Below are 25422 nucleotides of genomic sequence, written 5' to 3'. Positions count from 1 at the left end.
GCCTTTGGACCCGTGGTGCCTGTGGTGCTTTGGCCCCGTTTGCCTCACCTGAGAGACAGGAAGTCGTTCTGCCCTGGCTTTCTTCAGTCCTGCATCATTGGGTCCCCATGGGCTAGGTAGATTTGCTGGCTGTCTGCGTTGTAATTGCCCTTCCATGGTTTGTGGGCATATCTTACAACCCAGAATTCCCTGTACTCAATCCTGACTCTGCCTGTTGGTAGCATCATGCTGGTGTAGTTTTTGGACTCAAAATCTGTTCATCTTTTTGCAGGGCTATGGGTCTACTTATTTTTCTTTGTGAGATGAGGATATCTCATCTTGTGCCCTTTCTCTCCAGGACTCTACAGTGTTTTCTACCCTCCCAGCTGACACTTTTCCTCCTCCTGGTACACAAGTTACAAGGAACCGACCTCTATCCTGCTAATGTGAGTGAATTGTGAGTAGTCCCTTAATTTTGGCTGGGTCCCCAGTATAAGGGATGCTGATGGATTTTTAGAGCATGGTCTCATGACTTTAAAAGTGATGTCTTTTGGAGGTCCCCTCGTGGCTCAGCGGAAAAGAATGTGACTAAGATCCATGAAGATACAGGTTGCATCCCTCCGCTCACTCAAAGGATTAAGGTTTCAGTGCTGCCGTGTGCTGTGTAGGACATGGTCCCGACTTGAATCTGGCCTTCCTGTGGCTGTGATGTAGGCCATCGGCTCCAGCACCAATTCGACCCCTACCCTGGGATCCTCGTGTTCCTGGGGAGTGGCCTTTTCTACCGAAAAAGAAAAAGACAAATAGCGTGGGGTCTTTTAATTCAGGATTCAGGAATTTGGAACTTGTCGGGAGGGGTGAGTATCCTGAATGATGCTGAGATTGTCATACCCCCACCTCTAGTGGATTCCAGTGGTCTAAGGTGGAGAGGTGTTAGGAAATTATACCAAGGACTGCCTGGGTCCAAGGAAGACCTAATTGAGCTGTAAGAGTAGGGAAAAGGGATGAGAGTTGCAGGTAGAGCCTATGCCTGCCATATGGTGATAGAGCACCAGCAGAGTCCCTCTGCAGCTCCTCGGTCCATCTCCTGGCTCAGATATGTGGTCATAGATGGGTTGGTGGAAGCCTACGGACGTTTCCTGACACTTGCATTTGAGAATCTGGTTTGTAATTGAGACGCGAATTCATACCCCCTCCTGTCGTGCATTTCAGTGTGCTAAGGGGACGAGGAGTAAGGAAATCATGCAAACACCAGCCTGGGGCCAATGCAGGCCTGGATTCAGTGGTAAGAGATTGAAAATGGGCTGAGCTTTACCATTGGGGTGACAATCTATGGACGAAGGACAGAAAGAAGGGAAGATTAAATTAAATGTTGATTAAATGTTTTATCTGGACACAGACACCTATTCTCACCCCATCTGTCTTCTGGCCAAAGTTTGGATTGGACAAGGATTGGGTCTGTCAGCTGCTCATTCAGTTTGTCCAGGACAAGTCACCTGGGTCTCAGGAGGAAACTTATTATGCTCTCTGTTGGCAGCAGGGACCAGTGGTCTTATTTCCCCTCAGGGCACGGGACCAAAAGGGAAATGAGGGGAAAACCCAAGAACCTTCTGGGACCTCCTCCCTGCCATGGGACCCCCTTGGCTTGCTACCACCACCTTCCAATCCCCAAAATGGCACTGCCCCCCCCCCAGCCACAGCTGCCACTGCTGTCACTGCTGGGGGAGCATGGGAGGGGGAGGGGCACAGAGCCCACCACCTGGGCACAGGGGCACTGTCACTGCTGCTCACAGAGTTAAAACAGCCGGGGAGGGGAACAGAGCACCACACAGACGCAAGTGCATTGCAGCCGCTCGCTCACAGAGTCAGAATGGGAGGGTTAGGCTGCAGGCACAAGCCTGCTGCCCTGGCCTTTGGGATCAAAGCCCACCACCTCAGCAAGTCCAAAGGACATGGCAGGGATATTCCAGACTTAGGCAAGAGTTAAAACAATGTCAGGAGTTCCCATCATGGTGCAGTAGAAACGAATCCGACTAGGAACCATGAGGTTGCAGGTTTTGTCCCTGGCCTCTCTCAGTGGGTTAAGGATCTGGTGTTGCTGTGAGCAGTGGTATAAGTTGCAGACACAGCTCAGATCCCACATCACTGTGGCTGTGGCGTAGGCCGGCAGCTGCAGCTCCTATTGGACCCCTGGCCTGGGAACCTCCATGTGCTGCGGTGCAGCCCTCAAAAGAATAAGTAAAAATAAATAAATACATCTATATAAAATAAACGATTGGAAAGATAAACTATTAGAGAACTTACTAAGACAGAGGTAGAAAGTATATGTGAGAAGGAATGAGGAATGGAATTCTGTTTTATCAAGGGAAAAGAAGAGTCTTCGAGCTTGTTTTAAATGGAAAATGGGGGACAAACTAATGGATAGAGAAAGTGCTGGAAGGTGTGTGGGAAGTAGGCATTGGGAGAAAGGTTATACAATGTCAGAACTCAGTTTAAAGTAAGTTTAATTGAGTAAATTAATTTTAAAATAAGCTGGTACAAAACTTTAACTTGGCTTTTCTTTGTTAAAAAAAACAAAACCAAAGTTTCCTTGGAATGCTACTTTGATAACAGATTATATAATGTTCTTTTAAGTGGTCTGCTGTATGTGCTTTTGAGATCTCTTGTAACTTTGATTAAGAAGTACTATCCACAGCGACCTATGATTCTATCTGACCAAATTAAAAAAACAATGATTTATAAACACTGTCAAATTCTAATTAAAGTGCTTTTAACTCAGCTAACTTTAAAATGTTTCATGGGATCCTTGAGGCATTAAAAAAAACAGTTAACTTTACTAAAATTATTTGAAATATTAAAATACATAGAGTATTATCAAATAAGTGATAAACCTCAGATTATAGAGATACATAGATGTTCTAATATAGATAGTCTAGAACTTTTACACGTCATGAAATTTGGATATAGACTGGTACTATGTTATAATTCTTCTATTTTTCTTTCCTTTTTTTTTTTTTTTTTGGTCTTTTTGTCATTTCTCGGGCTACTCCCATGGCATATGGAGGTTCCCAGGCTAGGGGTCTAATCAGAGCTGTAGCCACCAGCCTATGCCAGAGCCACAGCAACGTGGGATCTGAGCCGCGTCTGCAACCTACACCACAGCTCACAGCAACACCGGATCCTTAACCCACTGACAAGGCCAGGGATCGAACCCACAACCTCATGGTTCCTAGTCAGATTCGTTAACCACTGTGCCACGATGGAAACTCTGATAATTATTTTCTTTTTCTAGTTATTTCAAACTGTTCTGTCACTACAGTTACCAAGTTTCATTGTCAATTTGCATTGCAATCAGATTTAAAATGTGCCTGAAGTCTTTTGTCACTGTTTGTTAGTTAATAGCTTTACTCTGATTCCTTTGCAAAAATATTTCCTTTTCTAAAAGATCTATAGAAAGAACTTTTTTGAAAGAAATACAACTTTCTAACTTCCAGGCCTTAATGGGGAGCTGAGTAAAAAATATAGAAAAATATTTCTAAAAGAGAAATTGATGATTTCATAAACAGTTAAACAAAAAGGATTGGCGACATTGGACTGTGTGAACTGCTGAATATGGTTATAACTTTATGGTTTCTATTTAAAATAATACTGGCTTTTAATCTGTGTTTTACAGGTATAAAGAAATTCTCCCCAACAAGCAATTTGGTAAATTACATCTTTGCAAACAGAACTGAAATATTTCTCTCTTCCCTATCTGATTTCTTCAGAGAATGAAAACTCTCAGGTTTTCAGAAGCTTTATCAGACAATTAGGAAGGCCACCTTGTATGTTGCCTGTAAAAACCTCAAGATATCTGGGGTTTTTTTTTTTTTAAGGGAAGGAATTCACTGAGATCTTTAAGATAAAAATCTTTAAGAGAAACCCTTGGCATGACTTTCCTAGCCCTGAGGTGCTTTTTAAAAGCTTTGATTCCCCATAAAGTTCTAACAAAGCCAATTAAAAAAAAACTATATGATCAATTTTATTCACATAAATCATTAGGCCAAGGTTGTTGACACCAGACTTAATTGGCAAATAAATTAGTCTTGGTTTGGCTAATATTTGATAAAAATGAAAGTAATGTTAGAGAGAAAGAGACATTTCAATGAAAATTTACTAAATCTGTTAATCTCATTCTTTTAATTGTGGTCAGTATCACTAAGAGTTACTTCCTAGATAGTTCTTTGCTATGATGTCATATTGCTGCAAAGTTTAACTGAGCTTCTAAAAGAACATTCTAAGCTTGTTTCTAAAGTTTATCTCAGGAATCTATTTTTGGATAAAAAATCAGATGCCCCAAAACCTACAACAAGGGGACTATGTAGACTAAGAAGGACATAAATTAAAAAGACTATTTCCAAGCTTATAGAGGAAGACCCCAATGCCTTACTTTGGAGCCTGGAGGAGGTACAACAATTTAGGGATTTAAGAGAGGCGCTGACAGGTACCCCTCTTCCGGCTCTACCATCCTTTAAAAAAAAACTTTTATTTATAAGCATGGGCTGGGAGATGGCTCTAGGGGTTCTCACACAGCAATATGGGAAAGCCACCAGCTGGTGGCCTTCCTTTCCTGCCTCCCAGACCCTGTCACCAGAGAATGGCTGAGTACATACAGTCCATCAATAGCCGCCACTGCCCTATTAACTAAAGGAAACCAAAAAAGCTCACCTTCAGAGGAAGGCTGACTGTGAGTATAAAAACAGGATATGGGGACACAAATGCTGAGTAAAATGGATAAAATATTCTGTGGACACACTAGACAAAAACAGCTGTTGTACCTGTGTCACAGGGAGACCGCAGGCCCACTGGTTCCCTTTCCTCTGGGATGGTCATTGGACCCACAGGGTCTTGAATGTGTGGTGACCCTCTTCCAGGACAAAACAGCTTGAAATAATGAGTCCAGTCAGACTTTGTCACTGCTCTTCCCTGCAGGTCAGCCCCCGAGGACTCTTCAGCAGCCAAATGAAAACGTCAACGTCTCCTCATGTCTAAAATGACAAGAGGCAAAGGCAACTTTCTTAGGCAACCTGACCAGGTGCAGTGAAAGCTGGTCCTACATCACCCCCACAATAAATCCCAGTTCCAAGTGCCCCAGGCAGATGTCTGGTGGTCGTGTGGGAGTCCACCAATGGGCATCCTTCCGGAATGTCAAAGTGACACCTGTGCTTTGGTGCAATTGGCCATCCCTTTCACCCTGGCATTTAGGCCCCAATCTCAACCCAGCCAATCCTGAGAAAATGAGACATCACCCCCACGGGGGTGGGGGGGGGTCCTTTGACCCCCCAGGTCTATATTGACGCAATAGGTGTTCCAAACAAATTTAAGACAAGAAATCAGGTAGCTGCCGTGTTTGAATCTGCTCTCTTTTGGTGGTCAACCATAAACAAAAATGTTGATTGGATAAACTACATCTTTTACAATCAACAAACATTCATTAATTACACTAGAGATGCCATTAAAGAATAGCTGAACAGCTAGGGCCAACTAGTCAACTGGCATGGGAAAATAGACTTGCTTTAGACATGACCCCAGCAGAAAAGGGTGGAGGAGTCCGTGTAATGATTGATATCCAGTACTGCACATTCATTCCCAACAACACTGCCCCAGACAGCACCATCACCAAGCCCTATGCAGATTAATAACCTTAGCAGATGAGCTTTCAGAGAATTCTGGTATTAGTGACCCCTTCACAGACCTTTTAGAAAAATGGTTTAAAAAGAAAAGAAATGGACTAAATCTTTACCCTTCAAATTGCTGTAGTTAGTGTCTTGTCTTAGTTGCATGTTATATAATTCCTTGTGCCAGGGGACTGACTCGAAAATTATTAGAAACTGCCCTAACAAAGCAACTGGGACCCCCCTCCCCACCAAGCCCAATATACTCCTGATGGACACAATAAAACATGAGAGCCAAACCATGTTCAAAGAGGTTGAAGAAAAGAATATTTGATAAAAAACGAAAGGAGGGAATTGTGGAAAGTAACATAATGTCTTTTCTGTCAAAGGAAATCTTGGCGACTCCATTTTGCTCTGGTTTCAGCTTCCCCCAACCCCAACCCCTCTCCTTTCCCTCTTCTCCCAGGAACAATTTGTTTCAAATTAGCCAACCGGGAAGAATGTGCACCCTGACTTGACCCATGGGAAGGGGACAGGTGTATCACCTGCCTTAGGGGTAAATAGGGGAGGGTCGTTTGTTCAGCACATGCACTTTTTGGAGCTCCCGTGCCCTTCTGCAGGAGGAAAGAGTCTTGTCAAGATTTCTCCTTGTCCACGTGTCTCATTTTCTGACACTGATGACCCGAGCCAAAGTTATTGTAATTTCCAACAACAGGAACTCTCAGCCCTTGCTCCTGTTTCCCTCAACAGCCTCTGGGGTTGTACTGGCCTTAGACCCCTGCCCGCTTGATGCTGTTCCTCCTCCCTCTCTAAGCCCAACACAGAGCCCTGCAGAGGGGACTCTTTCCCTCTCAAAGTCTCCCAGAGTGCTCACACCAATGTAGCCCAGCCCGATACAGTAAAACCCTCTGACTCCCCACCCACTGGGTCTTGGGTGCATTCTTTAAATCAATCACCCTGCCTCAGTTCATGAGAAATGCCTTCAGGTCTGCTCCCTGAAATGGGGGCCAGAGACAGGAAAGAGAGGCTCAGATGGATAGGCAAGAAGGAGTTTTGGTAATAGCTCTGAGAGAAAAAGCAGAGATTGGCACAGTAGCCCACCAAAAAACACTCCTTTCCCATGCTCCATTCACAACCACCAACCTGTTTTTTTGTACGTGACAACTTCACATAAGCTGCAGGCTTAAAGTTTGCAAGACCAGGATTCAAGACAGATATTTGTAGGTCCCACGTCCTGCCTCTCAAGAAACAAAGGGCAATCAAACATGAGAGAACCTGTCAAACTTTCTGTCCCCGGGCAACCAGACTAGCCTGGAAATACCTACCAGAGGCTGAAGGCACATGTACTTCCCCTTCTAAAGGTGAGGTGAATAGGGAGTGTCAGAGCTGCCCTGGGATTAACCCCAACACTCTAGGCACGTCCTGGGGATATTAATCAACCCAACTTCAAACCCATCTCTGAGTCTGGAGGTTTGGACAGGAAGCTGCAGATGGGCTCTTCTGCCATCTGGCGGCCACCGCCCTAACTACAACTCCTCACCCATCCTCCTATTCCCTCCACAGCCCCTGACTGTGCTGGCCTTAGACACCGGCCCTCTTAATGTCGTTCCTTCTCACCACTTAAGCACCATGACGTGCTTTGCAGGCTGGGGCATTTCTGTCTCAACGTCTCCCAGAGGACTCCCTCCAGCCTAACTCACCCCAATGCATCAAGTCACTCTTCCCCTCCACCCACTGGTTCATGAGAGCCTTCTGTAGTTGAAATCACCCTGCCTTAATCCACAACACCTACCTCTAGGTCTACTCCATGAAACAGAAGTTGGAGACAGGAAAAATAAGCTGAGATGGAAGTGGAAGAATGAACTTTTTGTACAACTCTTGAGAGAAAAAGCACAAGAGTTCCCAGAGCCACCCAAGAAAATATCACATTTTTGTATGTGCTCCATTTCTGACCACCAGCCCTTTTTTCACATGAGAACATTACAGAGGCTGGAAGCTTGAAAACTGCAAGCCCCAAACTGAAGACAGATGTTTTGGCTCTAGAGTCCTATCACTTGAGACACAAAGGGCAATATGACCTTAGAGGAACAGTCAAACTCTGTCACCTGGGCCATTGGACAAGGCTGAAAATGCCCATCAGAGGCTGAAGGCACACATATTTCCCCTTCCTGGGGTGATGTGACTTAGGACAGAGAATTAGAAGTGCCCTGGAATTAACCCCAACACTCTGAGCACATCCTGCAGATTCCACTCTGCCATCTCCAATCCAATTTTTGAGCCTGGAGGCGCAAGCCAGGGAGCTGAAGAGGTCCTCCCTCTCTGGTGGTGCTCTGGCTCCATCTAGTGGACACCCCCTCCAACAACAACCCTTAACCCTTCTTTATTCCTTCAGCAGGACTGTACTGCCACCTGCAAGCATGACCTTCCTTCAAACTTTTAAGCACAAAACCTTGGTTTGCAGATAGGGTTATTTCTCTCCTAAGCTCTCCCAGAGCACTCACCTCAACCTCCTACACCCAATACATTAAAACAGTATGTCTCCCTTGGACTCCAGGGACTTGAGAGCCTTCCTTAAATCAGTCAGCTTGCTTTCATTCATGAGACTTACCTTAGCATCTTCTCCTTGTGAAACAGGTTGGAGGCTGGAAAAGACAGATATTTGTAGGTCCAGAGTCCTGATTCTCATAAACCAAAGGCTGTCTTCTCCTCTGAAAACAACTCTCAGCCATTTCTTCTGTTTCCCACAGGAGCTCACCAGGATTGCACTGGCTGTAAACAAATTCCAGCTTTATTTTTTTTTCCTACAAATCCTTACTGCACAATTATGTGAACAACAAAGTGGCTTGCAGGGGAGGGTACAGTTGCTGGAACACTGCATGCCAAATATCCAAGCCAACTGCTTTGGGTTCATTTGTATGCCACTGCAGAATCCAAAGGGTGTCAGAAGGCTTGACAACCTGTCCATTTGCCTGGATTGTGGGGGTAAGCCAGCTGTCTGAAAGCAACCCAAAGAAGTGAGTGAAGACAGAGCAATTCTATCTCTATCAGGTGAGGCAGACTGGAGAGTCAGGGAGACCTACCCTCCTCACTAGCCATGGCCTGGGGAAACCCATAACCCAATCTAGAACCCCATTTAAAAGCTAGATATGCCAGTACAAAGTAGCTGCGAGGCTGTGCCTGTTCTCTAGCGCCCTCTGGTAGCCAATCTCTCTAATAACAACTCAGAGCCTTTCCTCCTACTGCCTGATCAAACCCAGGGATGGGCTGCACTGGGTCTGTGCCCCTGACAGCTGATTTCCATCCTACTCTCAGTGTATGTACCCCCATGTGCCTCCTAAAAGAGGGTGGCATTTCTGTCTCAAAGCCTCCCAGGACACTCCATCCTCTTGATCAAATGTGCATTATTCAATCCCTTTCCTCCTCAGTTCAAGGCATCTACCCACATGGAAATTCATCTGCCCACCTTAATACACGTGACCTCCTTCCAGCTAATGTTCTTTCCTTAGGGGTGAATGACAAGAAGCATGGCCTCAACTTGAAAATGTAAAAGCTGCTCTGGGGAGAATTTTCAGAGATAGATCCCAGTAATGAGCACAGCCTGGCAAGCCGAAATCACTTCTTACACATGGACCTAAGGTCCACAAGCACTGCTTTCCTGATGCCACACCCAACAAAAGCATGATTCTTGAAAAATGCATGCCCAAGATGTCAACCAAATGCTTTGGGATTCATGGTTACACTGCTGGAGAATCCACGGGCATTCATACCCCAGACAACCTGTCAAACCCTCTGGTCTTGGGGCTCTGCCACGAGTATGGATGGAAATGACCCCCAGTCATGTGAAGGAAGAACTGTGTACCCAGTCTCAGTAGAGGCATTTTGGACCTGAGAGTTGGAAGCAACCTGTAACTCCCCTTTTCTTTTGGGTCACATCCTTGTGCTTCCACCAGCACCATCTCCAACCCCATCTCTGAGCCTGGAAATGCCCAGACCAAGCAGCTCCTGGGCTTAGACCTCACTTCTTGCACCCTCTCGTGGTCATTCTCTCTAATAACAATTCAGAGCCCTTCCTCTTGCCTCCTGAACAAAATCCATGGATTCCCCTGGGATTGTGAACCTGAGAGCTGATTTAATACCTCCAAGTCAGCCATGGCACTCACTCCTCCCTATCCTTCACCACACCTCTTGAGTCATGAGCAGAAACAACTCCAAATCAGGCAACTGGATTTAAATTAATCAGCTCCCATCTTAATTGATATGACTTGTGCTGAGGTCAGATTTTTTTCCCCAGGGATGAATGGAAGGAGGGAAAGGCTCAAATGGAAGGAAAAGAAGGAACTTTTCAGGGAAGCCAAATGAGAGAAGTCTCTGAAATGCACGCCACCTGCCCACTAAGGAAGTTATGTTTTTTGCTGTTGTTGTTTTTGGCTTTTGGGGGGCCACACACATAGCATATGGAAGTTCCCAGGATAGGGGTCATATTGGAGCTGTCGCTGCTGGTTCCTCCCAACCACAGCAATGCCAGATCCAAGGCGTGCTTGCGACCTCCACCACAGCTCACAGCAAGGCTGGATCCTTAACCCACTGTGTGAGGCTAGGAATCGAACACACATCCTCATGGATGCTAGTCAGATTTGCTACCACTGTGCCATGACAGATACTCCAAGGAAGGTCTTCTATACATTCTCCATCCAAGACCACCAGCCCAGATCTCCACATGCCAAACACTGGACAAGGCTGATGTGGGAACTTTGCATGCCCAGCATGCAAGCCAACTACTATGGGGTTCAGATGTCCACCTGTGCAGAATTCAAAGTCAGGACTCTTGACAACCTGTCCAGCTGCCTGGATTGTGGGCTACCCGAGGTATCTTAAAGTGACCCAAAGAAGTGAGTGCAGGCAGCACCATGATCTTTCGCTCAGGTGAGGTCATTGAGACTGGAGTCAGGGAGACCTGTACCCTATCCCTCCTCGCTAGGCACATCCTGGGGAAACCACCAACCCCATCTCGAACCTTGTTTGGGGCTGGGATATGCCAATCCAAAGAAGCTGCTGGGCCCTGCCTGTTCTCTGGCGCCCTCTGGGGGCCAATCTCTCTAATAACAACTCAGAGCCTTTCCTCCTACCTCCTGGTCAAATGCAGGAATGGACTCACTGCGTTTGTGCCCCTGACAGCTCATTTCCATCCTACTCTCACGCCACCTACCACCATGGGCTTGTGTACTCAGAGGGGTATTTCTCCCTCAAGGCCACCTCATCCTCTTGTCTGAACGTGCATTAGCCGAACCCACTCCTCCTCCCTTCGAGTTGGCTAACAATGTGGAAATTCATCTGCCCACCTTAATACCTGTGACCTCCTTCCAGCTAATGTTCTTTCCTCAGGGGTGACTCTCAGGAGGCATGGCCTCAGCTGGAAAAGCCACCCTGGGGAGAAATTTCAGAGACAGATCTCAGTGATGAGCTCAGCCTGACCGGACAAAGTCACCGCTTCTACACACTCCACTCAGGTCCACAAGCACTGCTTTCCTGATGCCACACCCAACAAAAGCATGATTCTTGAAAAATGCATGCCCAAGATGTCAACCAAATGCTTTGGGATTCATGGTTACACTGCTGGAGAATCCACGGGCATTCATACCCGAGACAACCTGTCAAACCCTCTGGTCTTGGGGCTCTGCCACCAGTATGGATGGAAATGACCGCCAGTCATGTGAAGGAAGAACTGTACCCAGTCTCAGTAGAGGCCTTTTGGACCTGAGAGTTGGAAGCAACCTGTAACTCAACTTTCCTCACTGGACACGTACTTGGGATTCCGCCAGTGCCATCTCTACCCTATCTCTGAACCCAGAAGGGGCAACCTCAAGCAGCAGCTGATCATGTCAGGGCTCTTCCTCCTCTACCAGCCATTACCTCTACCAACAACTGGGATCCCATCCTTCTGACTCCTGGTCCCACCCAGTTCTCTCTGCCTTCCTCTTGAGCACCTGTGAGCCTGATTTGGTCCCCCTCTCTCTCTCAAAAAAAAAAAAAAAAAAGAAAAGAAAAAAGAAAAAGAAAGAAAAAGAAAAATCAAATGCCTTACGGAGTGTGGTTTTCTCTCTCAAATTCTCCCGTATCCCTCATTGTGCCCTGTCAGCACTCCTTTAATTCAATCAGCCAAACACACTTCTAGGCAGTTAACCTGCTTGAAATATCCCTGCTTTCTCTCCTCCCCATATTTTAAGTGATGTGACTTTAGGTAGGATTTTCCTTCAGTGGTACACGAAAAATGGAGAGTCTCAGATGGGAGAAAAATAGGAAACTCTTCAGAGAATCCTCAAGATGACCAAAGGATATCAGCTTTTACACTCTGCATTCATATGCAGCAACCTAGCTCTAAAGATGCCATCACCAAGCAAGGCTGATCCTGGAACACTGCATGCCCTATAACCAAACTAATAACTTTTGGGTTCAGCTTTCTGCCTGTGCAGGATTCAAAGTCAGTCAGAACCTTGGACAGCCTGTCCAGATGTCTGGACTTTTGGCTACCCCTGCTCTCCAAAAGCAACCCACAGATGTGAAGGCAGAACTATGTCCCTTCTATCAGGTGAGATAATTTAGACTGGAGAGTCAGAGGTCACTGGTAACCTATCTCTCCTCTGGGCATGTTCTGGGGTATCAACCACCCACATCTCGAACTCCACATCAGAGCTGCGACATACCAATACCAGCAGCCACTGGGCTCTGCCAGTGCTCTGGCATTCTCCAGTTCCCATGTCATCTAATCACAACTCAGAGCTTTTTCTTCTGCCTCCCTACCCAAGTTCTGTCTCCACACTGGACTTGAGCACCTGTCAGCCTAATTTACTTAATTTTTCCATTTAAGCACAATGCATTGCCTTACCAAAGAGGGTATTTCTCTTTCAAAATCTCCTATGGCACTCACTGTTTCTTACCCGACATCACTACTCTAAATCAATCAGCCAAACTTACTTCAAGTCAGGTTATTGACTTGAAATTAATCCTCCTCCCTTACACTACATGACCTGGTTTTAAGTAAGGTTCTTCCATCGGGGGTTAATGACAGGAGAAGGCCCACTGGAAAAAGAATAAGAACTTTTGGAGAGAACTCCACAGTGAGAGTTTACAGGGATCCTCCAAAGGACCACCACTTTTACACACTCCCTTGATGTCCATCATCCCAGCTTTCCAGATGCCAACCCACATGCAAGCCTGATTCTGAAAAGCTGAATGCTTAAGATTCAAGCCAGGTATTTCTGAGTCCAGAGTTTTGCGTCTGGGGAATCAAAAGGCACTCAGACCTCAGACACCCTGTCAAATCGTCTGGCCATTGGGACCCACGACCAGGTTGGAAGGGTCCCATAGATGTGAAGGCACAACAATGTATGCTCTATTAGCCACAGCAGTTTGGACCAGAGAGTCAGTGTCAGCTTGTAACCAACCCCTCCTCTCTGAGGAGTTCAGTCATACATCTCCAAACACATCTCTGAGCATGGAGGTGTGGCCAGGGAGCTGCAGATGGGCACTGCTTGTGTTCTGGAACCTCTCGCTGCTGTCACCTCTAAAACCTACTCCCATCCTTTCTTCTTGCCTCCCTCTACTGCCCAGGGGGCTGCACTGGCCTTAAGTACCAGCTATCTTGATTTCCTTCCTTTCCTCTCTCTATGCAGAAGGAAGTGCTCTACAGAGGCAGATATTTCTCTGTCAAAATCTCCCAGGGCAAGAGTTCCCTTATGAGTCAGCAGGTTAAGGATCCAGCACTGTCAATGCTGTGCCTCTGGTTGGGTCCCTGACCTAGGAACTTCTTCACGTTGAGGGCTCTGCCTAAAAATAAAAGTCTCTCAGCATATTCACCCCTCTCTATCACACCACACAACTTTAAACTAGTCAGACACCTTAGCGTTTAAGTCCCCTGGATCTGATGAAATCACTCATCCGCCTTGAACCAGGTGACCTACCTGGCTTTAGATATGTCCCACTAACAGTGGTTGGTCCAGGAGGAAGAGGCTCAGATGGAAAAGGAAGAAGGAAGAGTGGGGAGAGCTCTCCTGAGGAAAAGCACAAGGATTAGCACCACCTGGCAACCAAAATTCTATTCACTTCACACACTCAACCGTCAAGGTTCACGTCCGCCAGTCCCACCCCCTTTTTTCCTGGATTTCAGAAAAGTCACTTTACCAGCTGGGTGAGAAGAAAAGGACCTCTAAGCCATTCAAAGTCCTTGGGGTCCTGTAGCTGAGGGTTCAGAGAACTGAACACAAGCCAAGCTTCCCTGACTGATTACCTGTCACTGAGCATGAACAAATCCTTTTTGAGCAAGTCTCCTTGACTGCCAGAGAGGCTCTCTGAGTAATTGATTTGGCTGGAGAATCATTATTTCCCACTCCCCCTTTCCCCCATATCCAGGCACTCCTTGCTGAAAAGCACCTGCCTAGATCAGCTATCACCTACAGCTTCATAGTGGGTCTTGGAACAATGAATCACTGACCTTAGAGGGCATTTAAAAACTAAGTTTCTCTTAGATAGCATGTCCCCTCCCATCCCTCACAAATACTGGTTCATGTTTCTGTTAGAGCACCTAGAACACTTGATGTGGGCTAGATTTTGTGGGTGCTGCATCACCACCAGCCCTAGGAGGAGTCCATATGAGAGGAGGTGGAAACAGACTAGACATGAGGTCTCCCTGGTAGGAATAATCAAGCCTCTATCCTGGCAAAATCACCACTAAGGTTCATCCTCCATAAGGGAAAATGACCACCTCCTACCAAACAGCTTATTTTCTTTTACATCACACGGCCACAGTATACATTTGTAGATGGCAAAAGTTAACCAAATAATAGCTCTCTCAATTATAATAGCATTTTCATTTGCACCTCTATTGCTAGCATTTGAACAAAATAGGACAAGAACCCTTATATTCAATTTTTTCATAGTGCTTTTCCAAACAAAGGGACTCCAAAAAAATGTGAGATTATTTCCCATCTCTGTCTCTTTGTATTGGAAACTCATCCTGAGGATCCTCTTCATTTTCTCTCTGCCGTGAGTCGCTGCTTCCCCTTCTGGCAGTTCACCCAAGACTCCTGAGTCATCTACCCCTACCTCTCCTCATTCTGTGATGCCTTCTACTCTCTCCATTTCACCACCATCCTACCTGCTGCCCACACTCCCCTTCCCGTCTCTCCCTCCTCCACATCTTGGCATGCCTCCTTCAGGACTAGTCCAATGCACACCCATACTGGCATTCCATACCAGCTCTCTGGAATCAATAGGCTATTCCCCCTTCAAGAGGCCCCCAATGGAGAGGGAAGACTAACCACCTCACATGTATCCTTTACTACCTCAGATCTGTGCACCTGGAAGAACCAACACAAAGGACTGAAGGAAGGCCCCTTAGCTTCCTTTAAGATGTTTGGGGCATTCTCCCTCCCAGGAGCCCTCCTTCATGCAGTGTGCACACTGATTGGCTCTGGGTCCTTGTCTCTACTCTGAGTGAGGTCTTTGAAACCCAGGTCAGTTCATCAATGTCATAGCCTTGTTTGCTGCACACATGAAAGAAGAAAAAGACTGGAAGGGGCCCAGATGTACCTTGGAGGAGCCTTAGCTGACCCTGACTGTGGGGGGCAAAAGGATTTACTCTCTAGGCAACACAGGGGCCACCTACTCAGTCTTGAACACCTGACAAGGTACAATGACCAAAGATAAATGTTTGGTAATGGGAGTGGAAGGAAGCCACAGGAATGTAATTCTCAAGCGTCCCTTGAGTACAATTTGGAAGGAAGAATGTTATCTCACTCTTTATGTGTTGGAATGCCCAACCCCCCTAGAAGGAAAATACTTACTCTACAGTTGGGAGCTACAATTTATCTTACCAGTGAAACACTTAAGACTCCCATCCATTCTGTAGCTCTAGTGCCACTGCTCTGCCAAGAATCACAGCCTAATTAACCTTGGGGGGGTAAATTAGGCTGCCCACGATCGTCAAGATGTGAACTGGCCATAATCACACAAAAAAGTGGGGGCTTAAACCCTGCTAGTCCCTTTGTACCACTCCTATTCTGCTGGCGAATGAGACAAATGGGAAACAATGGCTGGGTCGGGACCTCTGAGTCATGAGTGAAGCTATGAAGGAGATTCATCCTGTGTCCAAACACACTACTCTCTACCCTAAACCCTGAGAGGACCTGTTACTCAGTGTTAGACTTAAAAGAGGCTTTCTTTTGTGTGCCCCCAGCCCCAGAATCTCAGGACACTTTTTGCACTTGAATGGCAGGAGCCTAGACAGCTTTAGCAAAGCACAGTAGTACTGGAGGTTCTGCCCCAGGGATTGAAAATCTCCCCTACCCCTTTGGGAAAGGTTTTAGCTGATGACCTAGGACACTGAGTCAGAACGAGGGACGATCTGTTCTCCAACATGAGGATGACATCTCAGTTGCCAGCCCCACCAAAGAGCTTTCGGACCATGATGTGGTTACTGTCTTAAATCATCTGGCTGAGAGAGAATTCAGGTTCAAAGAAAAAGTCCAGATCTCCCTCCATTGGTTAGAACACCTGGGGCTCAGTACAAAGACAGAAATGTAGATCAGTGGAACAAGATAGAAAGCCCAGAATTAAACCCACGCACCTATAGCCAACTAATCTATGACAGAGGAGGCAAGAATATACAATGGAGAAAGGACAGCTTGTTCAATAAGTGGTGCTGGGAAAACTGGACAGCCACATGGAAAAGAATGAAATTAGAATACTCCCTAACACCATACACAAAAATCAACTCCAAGTGGATTAAAGACCTAGGTATAAGACCAGACACTATAAAACTCTTAGAGGAAAACATAGGCCAAACACTCTCTGACATAAATGACAGCAACATCTTCTCAGATCCACCTCTTAAGAGTAATGACAGGAAAAACAAAAATAAACAAATGGAACTTAATTAAAAGTTTCTGCACAGCAAAGGAAACCCTAAACAAAACAAAAAGAAAACCCACGGAATGGGAGAAAATCTTTGCAAATCAATCAACTGACAAGGGATTCATCTCCAAAATTTATAATCGCCTTCTGCAGCTCCATACAAAAACAAAACAAAACAAACCATCAAAACATGGGCAGAAGATCTAAACAGACAATTCTCCAAAGAAGACATACAGATGGCCAAAAAACACATGAAAAGATGTTCAACATCACTCATTAGAGAAATGCAAATCAAAACCACTATGAGGAGTTCCCGTCGTGGCGCAGTGGTTAACGAATCCGACTAGGAACCATGAGGTTGCGGGTTCAGTCCCTGCCCTTGCTCAGTGGGTTAACGATCCGGCGTTGCCGTGAGCTGTGGTGTAGGTTGCAGACGCGGCTTGGATCCCGCGTTGCTGTGGCTCTGGCGTAGGCTGGTGGCTGCAGCTCCGATTCGACCCCTAGCCTGGGAACCTCCATATGCCGTGGGAGCGGCCCAAGAAATAGCAACAACAACAACAACAACAACAAAAGACAAAAAAACAAAAAACAAAAAACACTATGAGGTACCACCTTACACCAGCCAGAATGGCCATCATCAAAAACACTACAAACAGTAAGTGCTGGAGAGAGTGTGGAGAAAAAGGAACCCTAGTACACTGTGGGTGGGATTGTCAATTGGTGAAACCACTGTGGAAAACAGTTTGGAGATGCCTCAGAAAACTAAAAATGGAATTACCATTTGACCCAGCAATCCCACTCCTGGGCATCAATCCAGAGAAAACCATGACTCGCAAAGACACATGTACTCCGATGTTGATTACAGCACTCTTTTCAATAGCCAAGACATGGAAACAACCTCAGTGTCCATTGACAGTGGAGTGGATCAAGAAGACTTGATACATATACACAATGGAATATTACTCAGCCATTAAAAAGAACAAAATACTGGCATTTTTAGCAACATGGATGGACCTAGAAATTATCATGCTAAGTGAAGATGCCATACAATGAGACACCAACATCAACTGCTTTCACTGACATGTGGAATCTGAAAAAAGAACAGAATGAACTTCTCTGCAGAACAGATACTCATGGACTTTGAAAAACTTATGGTCTCCAAAGGAGACAGTTTGGGGAGTGGGGGGATGCACTGGGGTTGTGGGATGGAAATCCTATAAAATTGGACTGTGATGATCATGTACAACGACAAATGTAATAATTCATTGAGTAATAAAAAAAGGAAAAAAAGAACATTTGGGGATCATTATAGAAGAGGGGCACAAGGAACTCTCCAGGGAGAGGAAAGAGCTGATGCCAGATGGCATCTGGTAGTAAGAGAAAGAAGCTCTGGGGTTTCCTGGGGATGTTTGGATGCTGCTGCATGTGGATCTCCAGCTGTGGCTTAACTGCTAAGCCCTTGTATGAACAATGAAAAAGAAATGACTTTTGCTCTTTCTAGTGGAACCCTTGATTATGACCGGGTTTTCCTTGAACTGAAAAACCATCTCATGAAAGGCCCTAAGTTAGCTTTACCTGCCCTGAGCTGTCCCCTTCACCTATATATACAAGAGAAAATAGGAACCACCCTGGGGATGCTTACACAAAAACTGGGACCTCTGGCTCATGTTTAAGCCTAACAGATACAAGTGTTATGTATGTTATAAACATTTGTTATATTTATTTTTATTTAGGCCTAAGCATAGGGTTCAGCCCTAAAAAGAAAAAGAAAAAGGGGGGGATGGGTTGTAATGAAGTGAGCCTATTGCAAAGCATGCTTAGATGAATCAAAATGTAGCTTAACAATCCATGTAGTTTAGACCCATCAGAGTTCATACTACAGAAATACTGTGAACTAAAATGAGCCACAATGTCTCACCAAATTCAACTCATAAGCAAATTAAACATTCATTCAACATCTAAAGTATAGAAGATAGAAATTTAAATCTGGTGCTATAAAGTACCATATGGAATGTATACATGTAAGGATAACTTGATCCCCTTGCTGTACAGTGGGAAAATAAAAAAAATAAATAAATAAAAAATAAATTAAAAAAATAAAATAAATAAAGTACTATAAGGGAGTGATGAAAAAAGCACTGAAAACACCAAAAACGTATCCCTGTTACAGTTTGCATAGATTCAAATAGAAAATTTTAACAAAGAGAACATAAGTTAAAGTCCCTGAAAGCAGATGAGATACTTTGAACTATTTACAAAACAAACTCATTTAAACAGTGAGAATTATTACAGGTGACAAGACTAACAAGCCTGGCTATCCAAAAGAGTTTTGGTTCAACTAAATTACTGTATCTTTCTTTTCTTTTTTCATTTCTCCTTTCTTCCTTTCTTCCCTCATGTTTATAGGGCTACACCTGTAGCATATGGAAGTTCCCAGGTTAGGGGTCAAATCGGAGCTGCAACTGCCAGCCTACACCACCGCCAGAGCAACATGGGATCCAAGCTGTGTCTGCAACCTATACCCCAGCTCAGGGAAACACTGGATCCCCAGATGGCTGAGTGAGGCCAGGGATCAAACCCACATCCTCATGGATCTTTGTCAGGTTCATTTCCACTAACATCACAATAGGAACTCCTGATTCAATTTTAAATGTGACTTAAAAACACCTAAGTTTTAGAAATTCCCACTGTGGCTCACTGTGTTATGAACCCTACTATTATCCATGAAGATGCGGGTTTGATCCCTGGCCTTGCTCGTGGGTTAAGGATCTGGCATTACTGTGAGCTGTGGCATAGGTTGCAATCATGGCTTGGATCTGGCATAATATGGCTGTGGCATAGGCCTGCCAATTCAACCCTTAGCTAGGACCTTCCATATGCCACACCTGCATCCCTAAACAAACAAACAAAAACAAAACAAAAAAACAAGTTTTAATGTAATTTTAAATGTTCTTCTAAATGCTAAATGCTTTGTAGATACAGGATACAACTTCTCTGGATAATAAGCACAGGCCATAGTTGACTAAAAGTAGCCACCCCTTAAGAAAGCATTCAATGCTGACCATTTATCTTAATTCCAACAGTAAATACATCACGTAATAGTTTACTACTGGACTAATCTATTAACTAATAGAAGAGATGCTGTTGGTACGACTGACAAGAAATATTTCTCCTTGCATAAGCTTGTATCAGAACAGATAACCCAGTGATAGTTAACAATAAAATAAACCCAACTAATACCTAATGTATTCAAACACTGTTAATACAAGTATGCATGTAAGAAAAGATTTTAGGAGTTCCCGGCATGGCTCAATGGTTAATGAATCCGACTAGGAACCATGAGGTTGAAGGTTTGATCCCTGGCCTCGCTCATTGGGTTAGGGATCCGGAGTTTCCATGAGCGGGGTTGTACGTTGCAGACATGGCTGGGATCCCCTGTTGCTGTGGCTCCGGTGTGGGCTGGTGGCTACAGCTCCGATTAGACCCCTAGCCTGGGAACCTCCATATGCCGCAGGAGCAGCTCTAGAAAAGACAAAAAAAAAAAAAAAAAGGTAAGAAAAGATTTTTAAAAAGTAAAAAGAAACCCGATCATAAACCCTGCCTCTTTATTAAAAAAAAAAAAAAACAAAAAACCCTGGAGCCCTTCTGGTGTTAGAAGCAGTGCCTGCCCAAGGACATCTGTTTAATGGTCACTATATCCTGTGTGTGAAAAGGTAACATGTTCATATTCTCTCTAAATAGGGATTGTGTGACTGGTCAAACTAGAGTTTTAAGGTCCCTTTTAATCAGTGAAATTGACCTGCTCAAGAGGAGGCAAGAATCGTGTCAGACAAGAAAATGCTATGCAATTTTAATTAATTAATTAAAACTCCAATAGCTGAACTGTAAGGGATAACATACTTGTTAATAGATTAACAATTTTGGTTGGGGTGACCATGGGGCATAAACCTTAGGGCTCACAGTGCAGTCCTATTCTAGAATTCAACAGTAGGGTTAACGAGGTCAAAGCTGGATCAGGACATCCCAATGGTGTAACTGCTATTAACGACCTGCTTGTTCAACAGTAAAGTCCTGCATGATTTGATTTCAGACTGGAGAAATCCTGGCCACTTTCTATCCACTATAGATTTCTCCCAGGATGAAAGGACAAGAGAAATAAGGTCTAATTTTCAAAATATCTTCAATCTAATAATATAATTACATTCAATGAATTTATACATACCCTACCGTAGAGCAGGGCTTTTTAAGGTTTGCAGAGTCCAGCAATTTCATAAAATTTTCATAAAACCTTTACCCACAAGGGTTCAAGTCCATTTCTAAGAATATGATTATACTCAGCATTCTTTCACTCATTACCCCATTTTACTGGCTATAGCATTCCTTACATTAACTGAATTAAAAATCCTAGGCTATCTACAAAACAAAAAGAGCCAAATAACATCAGCTCCTATGGATTACTATAACCCATTACTGAGACAAATTATTTATTAAAGAACCAATATGACGGAGGAGCTCCCATCATAGTTCAGTGGTTAACGAATCTGACTAGAAACCATGAGGTTGCAGGTTCGATCCCTGACCTTGCTCAGTGGGTTAAGGATCCAGCGTTGCTGTGAGCTGTGGTGTATGCCAGCGGCTATGGCTACCGGGTCAACTCCTAGCTTGGGAATATCCATATGCCATAGGAGCGACCCAAGAAATACCAAAAAAACCCCACACACACACAAAAGAACACCACTCCACAGGAGAAGCCCTGCATTCCAGAAGCCTACCCCTGCCAGGCCGGTTTGAGAAAGCAGCGCACCCAAGAGGCAATCCAGCCGTCTCTGGGCCAGAAGGGGCTCTCCAACCAAGCCAAGAACCCTCCGCCCTCCGTCAGCGGTCCAACTCCAAGCACGGGGCACCTCGCTCGACCAGGCAGGAAGAGCCTTCCACCCGGGGTGGCGGAACGACGTCCCCTCCCTGGCGTGGGGCAAAGGGCCCCGCGGGCTCAGAGGCTCCGTGTACCCACGCAGAGGGCTCCGGCCACCTCCCCGCGGGTCGGTGGATGCCTCTGCCATCGTCTTGGTCTTGGGAGGCTGGAGACGGGGCCAGGGAGCTGCAGAGGGGCTCGGCGGGCGCGCTGGCGCCGTCTGGCGGACAGAGGCTCTCACTGCAGCTCCCAGCCCCTTCCCTGCCTCTCACCTCGGAATCCAGGTCTGCGCCGGCCCCGGCCCCGGGCTGGGGTCTGGAGGATTGCCTTCCTCCTCTCCGCCTTGGCGCCCCGAAGGGCACGCCACGCGCGACACTGGACTCCCTCCACCTCGTCCAGGGCACTCACCCCTCCCGAACACCCTCCAGCTCCAAGAACCCAGAGACCCTGCTGGCGAAGGCCAGGGAGCCAGTGAGCCGCCTCGCAATCCATCAGCGCCCTTCAGCCTGGGCCCCAGCTTGGAAGGAAGGCCCTCCCAGGCCTTGCCCACGTGGCCTGGATGGAGGGAGTCTCCTGGGCGCGGGGGTCCCACGGAGGAGGAAGCGGCTCGGGGGGCGAGGGCAGGAGGAGGATGCGGCGCTCTGAGGGCAGGAGGAAGAGCACGGCCACGGGCTCAGGCGGCCCCACCAGCTCCCACCCCTCTCGACGAAGACACACGGCCTCCCCCACCAGAGGCCTTCCCGGCCAGACGCAGAGCCCGCCTGCGTCCCGGGTTGGGCCTCCAAGCAAGCCAAGGGCACTCAGGCCCCAGACGGCCCCTCGGGCGCTCCAGTCCTCGGCTCACCCACCGGACCACGAGGCATCGAACCCCAGATGGGATGCCGGAACCCTGCCCCATCTCAGAGCTGAGGCTGAGCCACCCGGGCCCACAGGCTCCGAGGCACCACGGACCCAAAGGCGAGTCCCTGGGAACCTCCTTGGCCTTCGCCCAGACCAACTGCCACCATGACCTGAACCCAGAGAGGTGGCCCGGGAGCGAGGGGCAGAGGGGCCCTGCGGGGGCTCTGGCGCCGCCTGGTGGACACGCGCTCGAACAGCACGTCTCGGCCCTTCCTCTGCTTCCCACCGGGGATGCCTGCTCGGCCCTGGCCCCGGGGCCCTTGCCAGCAGGAGGGTCTTCCTCCTCCCCCTCGCAGCAGCAGGACATCCACGACGGGCGGGGCAGGGACCCTCTCGTTGTCGGCCAGGAACCTCACCCCACACACCCCCGGACAGCAGCCACCCCATTCGTGAGGTCGTGAGGGCAGCCCGGCCCCCCTGGGACTCAGCGGGAGACTACGGGCAACCCCTTCGCGGAGCCTCCCCTTCCCTCGGGTAAAGCAGGGTTTGGTTTTTCTTTCTTCCTCCCCCACCCCCTGAAGTCGTGTCCCGCAGAGAGGGAAACGGGGCAGGTGGAGAGGGAAGGACGAGGGCGAGGAGACCTCTGGAGAGAAAGACCACGGGGTCAGGCTAGGTCCGCCCCCCAAAACACCACCACACCGACGTACCGCATTCACCCCCAGAAGCCAAGCACCACGCCGGGCTGAGTCTCCACACCTGCACGTCCCAGGGGCAAGCCTGCTGCTGCTGGCTCGAGAGGTCGGCTGCCCACCGAGCCAAGGACACGCCCTCAGAACGCAGCCAGCCTGCCACCCCCTCCCATCTTCGGGCCACCCGACCCCATCCAACGGAATGCCGCTTGGGATGGCAGAACCCCGCCTCCCCTCTGAGTCGAGGCGCATCGGGCCATGGGGTCCGAGGGACCATGCCTCGAGGGCAAGGGCCTGGGAACCTCCTTGGGCGTCCCCCCACCCATCTCCGAGCCGGCGCCTGAGCCAGAGGACGCCCCGGGCAGCTGCGTGCGCAGGGGGCTCTGCTCGTGCTCTGGCGCCGTCTGGCGGACACAGGCTCCAACTGCAACGCGCCTGGCCCTTGGCCTGCCTCTCCCAGCCGCACTCCGGTCTGCGCTGGCCCGAGGCAGCAGCGGTCGGGGAGAGGTCCTTCCTCCTCTCCACCTGCGTGCACCGAGGAGATGCACGACAGGGGTTGGCAGGACTGTCTCCACGGCACCCTCCAACTCCCTGAAGGCCAAGAGCCTGCTCTTGGGGTCGAGACAGCAGGCGCGGAATCCACCAGCACCCCTCAGCCCGGGGACCCAGCCCAAACGCAGCGACCACCCAGACGGAACGCAGGTCAGCCGCACCGGGGGAGGTTCCTCGGACCCTGCGTCCCGCGCAGAGGAGGGCGAGGCTCAGGCGGGAGGGAAGACACGGCTGTGGAGCCCCGGAGAGAGCAAGGGCACGGGGACGAGCACAGCCCAGCTCCCGAGAGCCACCGAGGGGACCCGCTGCCCTCCAAACCAGAAGCCCAGCGTTGGGAAGCCAACCCCCTCGCCTGGGTCCGGAGCTGTGCCTCCGAAGCATCGAAGGGCGCTCCCACCCCGGACAGCCTGCCCAACTCGCCAGCCCCGGGGCCACCCGACCGGGCAGGCTCTGAACCCCCGAAGCCACGGCAGGACGCTTTCCCCCGTCTCTCAGGTGAGGCAAACGGGGCCAAAGCACCACAGGCACCATGGATCCAAAGGCAACGTCCTGGGCACCCCCTTGGGGTGCCAGCAACCCCTCCCCAAGCCCATCGCTGAGCCCGAAGGCGCAGCCAGGGGGCTGCCCAGCGGCTCTCCTGGTTGCCTGGCTCTGTCTGGCAGCCATCAGGTCGAAAAGAACACGCAGCCCTGCTTCTGCCTCCCCAGAGCAGATCCCTGCTCTGCCGCCAACTTGGGCAGGAGCCGGCACTCGGTCCTTCCTCCTCTCCCTCTCAGCCCACGGCAAGGCCCTATCTATGGGCAGGGCGAGGAGGAGCTCCCATTCTGCCAGGGCACTCAACTCACCCGACACCCAGCCCCCTCTCTCACCTCGTCTGCCCGATTGGGAAGTCATGTGCAAAGGCAGGGGAGCGGGGAGCATCCTTCAACCCTGGGACCGCGCTAGAAAGAAAGGACCAACCGGGATCCAGATGGGTGGACAGAGGCTCCGTTTCCAGGGAAGGGCTGGAAAGCAGGAAAGGGTATGGGCGCGAGGGATGAAAAAGGTCGGGGAGGTATTGGGAGAGAAAGGCTATCAGCAGGGGCACGGGCTGCCCCTGCTCACCCCTGCTTGGCAGAGGGCATTCACGATTACACGCTCAGCTTTCCAGAAGCCCGCCATTCCAGGAGAGAAAATCCACGCCAGCCTGCTTCGAGCAGGCTGCACGCCCAGATGCAAGCCAGGCGTTCCTGGGTCCCGAACTACGCCTGCAAACACGCCAAGGGCACCAGGACCCAGACCGCCGGCCAAACCGCCTGCCGATTGGGCCCCTGGCTGTGCTGCTGCGGGCACCATCGAGGGGATGGCAGAACTAGGTCCTCTCTGGGAGGGAGGACACATCGCCAAGGGGGCCACAGGGGCCCTGTCCCCAAGCCCAAACCTTGGGCAGCCTCGTAGGGCGCCCCCGACCCATCGCTCCCCCTTACCTTGGAGCTGAAGGGGCAGCTAGGCAGCGGCAGAGGGGCTCTGCGGGGGCTCTGGCGCCCGCTGGCCCACATGCCCTCCAAGAGCCACGCTCTGCCCTTCCTCTCGCTTCCCCCAGCTGCGCCAGCCTGGGGCACGGGCCAGCATCAGGAGGTGGTTCATCCTCTCCCACGGACACGCCCTCCAGGCCGGGGCTACGACCACCTCAGAGCTGTTCAGGGCACTTGCGGCCGCCAGCACCACCCCGCCACTGCCTGATCTCAAGCCACACCCTGCTTTCAGCCCCCAAAGCCGGCTTTGGCTTTGGCTTTGACTCCGCTGCCTTGATCCCCAGACCATCAGCACCTGCTTGCCATCACCGGACCCTGCAGCCCTTATTCCACCCCCCCCCCAGCACCCCCCCCACCTCCGGGTTTTCCGAAGT

The 25422-nt window shown here is 48.6% G+C and overlaps 1 protein-coding gene across 1 annotated transcript in view; it reads right to left on the bottom strand.

Annotated features, from left to right (window-relative positions):
• Positions 1 to 3257: 3257 nt before the first annotated feature.
• LOC110259857 (cytochrome P450 3A29-like) overlaps positions 3258 to 25422 on the bottom strand; it is a 133251-nt gene continuing 111086 nt past the window's right edge. Inside the window, exons 17-18 of the mRNA XM_085016564.1 lie at positions 8242 to 8402; positions 3258 to 5006 (exon numbers count right to left, since the gene is read on the bottom strand). The gene's annotated coding sequence lies outside the window, so the exon portion shown is untranslated. The remainder of the gene's footprint in view (positions 5007 to 8241; positions 8403 to 25422) is intronic.

Source organism: Sus scrofa, chromosome 3 (assembly GCF_054392235.1).
Source record: "Sus scrofa isolate SSC_HxYL_T2T_F1_AM1 chromosome 3, Sscrofa_HxYL_maternal_Yorkshire_Landrace_v2.0, whole genome shotgun sequence".
NCBI classification, from domain to species: Eukaryota; Metazoa; Chordata; class Mammalia; order Artiodactyla; family Suidae; genus Sus; species Sus scrofa.
The sequence above is the reverse complement of the archived record's forward strand: the minus strand, read 5'-3'. Positions and strand labels throughout refer to the sequence as shown.